The following is a 4026-nucleotide window of genomic DNA, read 5'->3' on the forward strand; positions in this document are numbered from 1 at the left end:
TTAGAAGTGGATGTTGGAGTTGATGAAGAAATGCCTACTGCTTCTGATATTGCAGCTACTGACGCTATGATTGATGATGAGGCTGCAGGGTCTTCTAAGTCAGCGCCCGTCTGATAATCGAGGCACTTGTGGAGAGGAGCAGCCACATATTTTGGGGATGGCCTGCTCACCTTTTGCTCTTATTTATTTTTCTTACTATTGCCAGTACACTTTATTTTTTGCACCATATTTTCTCCTATATTAGTTACTTTGGATACTTGGATAGTTTACTTGAGATTGGTGTTGCATTTCATGATGAATCAGTTGTGTCATTGCTGCTTCAAATCCTGACATCTTTTGAGTGAATGGCATATTTCTGTTGAACTGATAATTGTGGTTGTGCTGATGTTTTGAATGGCATGGTTGTAAGTGCTTGTTTTACTTGTGATTAAGGACTGTGGCAAAGTAGGACAGCCTGTGAATTACATAAATTGAACCGGGTGAGATTAAGAGCTTCAGAGTTTATTCTTGTGAGAACCGATCTTTTGACATTCAATTGACTTTGCTTGAATTTCTGTGTTGAGAGCTTTGTTTGCATGTGTATAAATGATCAAAAATCATGTTCCCTTTTGTCCATAGTTTGTTAAGCCAAGAAAAAGCCAACCCTGTTGAAAATATCAACCATTGCAAACCTCATTTGAGCTTACATAATACTGGCCTTCTTATAATCCTGAACCTTATGATGAAACCACTTTAACACCCTATGTTGAGCTTAAGAGCAAATGGTATGATCATTGGGATGTAATTCAAGTTTGGGGGAAGTCACTTTCAGGGTAAGCTTGGAGAAAAAGGAGAAAACTCTGGTTCATTATATATCTTCTTCATTCAAAAAAAAAAAAACAAAAAAAAACAAAAAAAAACAAAACAAAAAAAACAAAAAAAAACAAAAACAAAAACAAAAACAAAAACAAAAACTAAGGAATATCAGAGTTGTACATTGATAGCTAGAATCATTCATTGGAAAGAAAGGGAGTGGAGTTAGGAATCAATGATCATTCATTTGCTCCCCTAGCTCAATACAATTGTTTATACCCAAAGAACCTGAATTTTTCCCTTAGCCAGATCCCCTGCACAACCCCGAGAGAATCCTTGTGATGTATGCATGCTAATATAGTCTCTTGAACTTGTTGAAACGAAAAGCAAAGTTAAATTGGGTGACATTAGAGTTGGTAGAGAGACAAACACATTACCTAAATACCGATGTGCTTGAGTGAAACACTTTTCCTAGTGAGGTTGAATTTGTGGGCTGATCAATACGTCTATTTGGCCATGGTGGTTAGTTTTTTGTAAAACAATTTAGTACATCCTTGTCATTCTTGCATTGTGAGCACCATAGTGGATTTTTGGCAGGGAATTTCATTTTCCTCGAGAGACTAAGTTTGAGAGAAAGCTTGCATATTTGGGTTTTGAGTGAATTGCACCACATTCTCAAGTAGTCTGTCTTTGTTTATGAAGTGATTTTTTTTGTACTAACAAGTTACCTTTTTGCTTGAGGACAAGCAAAGTTCTAAGTTTAGGGGAGTTGATAATGTTAATTTTTACTTACATTCTAGTACCAAATTTGTTAACACATTCAACTCTTTTCTAACTTTTGACTTATGTAATCCTCAATTTAACTTCTCTTTTGTAAGTAAAGACACTTTGGTTACACATACAGGGTTATACAAATTTAATCCTCATTTTTTGTGATTTTTTGGATAGGTAATCATGTTGGAAGAAGCCATGTCAAAGAGAAGAAGCTGGATTGAACTCCAATGAAGTTAGCTGGCATTTTCAGTAGACTCACGCTGAGCCCATAGCTCAACTTGCTCAGCGCACTGGATCAGGGAGCTGATGGAGAATTGGCACCGCGCTGGGCATGCCCAATCATGCGCCCGGCGCGCATTCCATCACGCGCCAAGTGCGCATATTATCGCGCTGAGCGCGTCACTTAAGGAGTTGTGTAGACTGATATAATTTCTGGCTGAGCGCGAAGGAAAGGTGTCGGGAAGCAGAATCCAATGAGGAGCAGAGTGCAAGTGTAAAAGGGAGAAGCTAGGGCTTATCTCTTTACCATTGTTTCTCATTGGTTTCCTTCCATTCTTACTCTTTTGATGTATCTTGCTAATCTCATGGACATGGATTGCTAAAACCCCTTTGTTGGGGTTAGATGTAGCCAACTTGACTCTCATGTAACTTGTTGAATATATATATATATATATATATATATATATATATATATATATATATCTTTTTCATTCAAATGTTAGTATCATGTTCTTGTGCTTAATGCTTGTATGGAATGATCAACTATTACATGATTTGTGATTACTTTTGGTGTGGGAATATCATTGGTAATCTTGTTTGAGAATGTGGTACCTTGTAAACTTGTGTCTAGGAATGGAACATGAGTTACTTGTTGTTTGGAGCCCTTAAACTTAATGCAAGTGGATTTATTGAAATATTCAAGGGATTGATATTTGGTAATGAAACTTAGGCTCTTTTAACCAAGGAATTGGAACTAGAGTAAATTAGTGGGATAACATTAATGTTTGAATAGGAAGGAATGTTTCTTATGCATGAGATTAAAGTTGGTGAAGTCTAACCCTAACATTTCATTCATATAAGTTAATTTTCAAAACCGCATTCCAAGTGTTTGATGAAAGTTCACTTTAGTTCATTTGCTCTTTTTAACTTAACAATTACAATCCATCAAATATGAAATCATTCTTTAGTCTATATTAGCTTTAATTCCATATATTGCCATTGTATTACTCAAGTCCTTTGGGAAGAACGACTATTACTTCTACTTACTACTTGTGCGATTGGTTCGCTTGCCACATTGAAAGAAATCGTTTAACAAGTTTTTGGCACCGTTGCCGGGGACTTGTGTCTCAATTCAAGGCAATTGTGTAATTATAATTATACTAGACTCTATTCTTTATTCTTGAATTTTCTTTCTTGTAAGCCAAAATTTTATTTTACTTTATTTTATTTTATTTGTGGGCTAACTTGTTGCTCTAGTATCTGGTGTGTTCTTGTGTATGCAGGGTACTATCCGAACAAGACGGGTCATTTCTTCGGAACCTTTGCTTAGTGATCCAGAGATTGAGAAAACAGCCAGGAGAAACAATAGTAACACAAGAAGACAAAGGCTACTAAATCAACAAGTCACCCACCAAACTTCATCCTCTCAAACTAACACTACTCAACATTTCGATCTAGCTGTAGAAGGAGAAATGGCTGAAGAAGAGCATCATAATCCATTTAATCAACCTCCAAGGAGAACTATTGGGGATTCTATTCTCTATACCAGCCCCCGAAATTTCTCTAGCATGGTGAGGCCTACTATGAATGAGAAGATTGCTGAAATGAAGCCAACCCTCTTGCAACTTATAAGCTCTCATCAGTTTGTCGGGTTGGATCATGAAGACCCACATACTCATTTATACACCTTCTATGAGTTGTGTGGCTCGGTTGGAATTTCTGGGGATGACGAAGAGGCTTTGTTCATGAGGCTATTTCCATTCTCTCTCACTGGGAAGGCCAAGGCTTGGCTCCAATCACAACCTAACCAAAGTCTAACCAGTTGGAGGGATGTGGAGAAAAAATTTTTAGCTCGTTTCTTCCCACCATCCAAGAATACGGAGGCCAAGGCCGCTATTGCTACATTTGTGCAAGGAGTTGATGAACCCTTATGTGAGGCATGGGAGAGATATAAAGCTTTGCTTAGGAAGTGTCCCAATCATGGTTTTGATATAGAGATGGAAGTTTAGACTTTTTGCAATGGTTTACAACCACAAACAAAGATGATTTTGGATGCCTCTTTTGGTGGCTCTGTTTTGTTCAAGTTTAACCAAGGAATTGGAACTAGAGTAAATTAGTGGGATAACATTAATGTTTGAATGGGAAGGAATGTTTCTTATGCATGAGATTAAAGTTGGTGAAGTCTAACCCTAACATTTCATTCATATAAGTTAATTTTCAAAACCGCATTCCAAGTGTTTG

The 4026-nt window shown here is 37.1% G+C and overlaps 1 non-coding gene across 1 annotated transcript; it reads right to left on the minus strand.

Moving 5' to 3' along the window:
• Window positions 1-3666: 3666 nt before the first annotated feature.
• LOC114916621 (small nucleolar RNA R71) lies at window positions 3667-3772 on the minus strand. Its single transcript, XR_003805180.2, has one exon. It is a non-coding gene; the product is annotated as a small nucleolar RNA R71 (small nucleolar RNA).
• Between the last annotated feature and the right edge of the window lie 254 nt (window positions 3773-4026).

Source organism: Cajanus cajan, chromosome 8 (genome assembly GCF_000230855.2).
Source record: "Cajanus cajan strain Asha chromosome 8, NIPB_CcT2T_4, whole genome shotgun sequence".
Classification (NCBI taxonomy): Eukaryota; Viridiplantae; Streptophyta; class Magnoliopsida; order Fabales; family Fabaceae; genus Cajanus; species Cajanus cajan.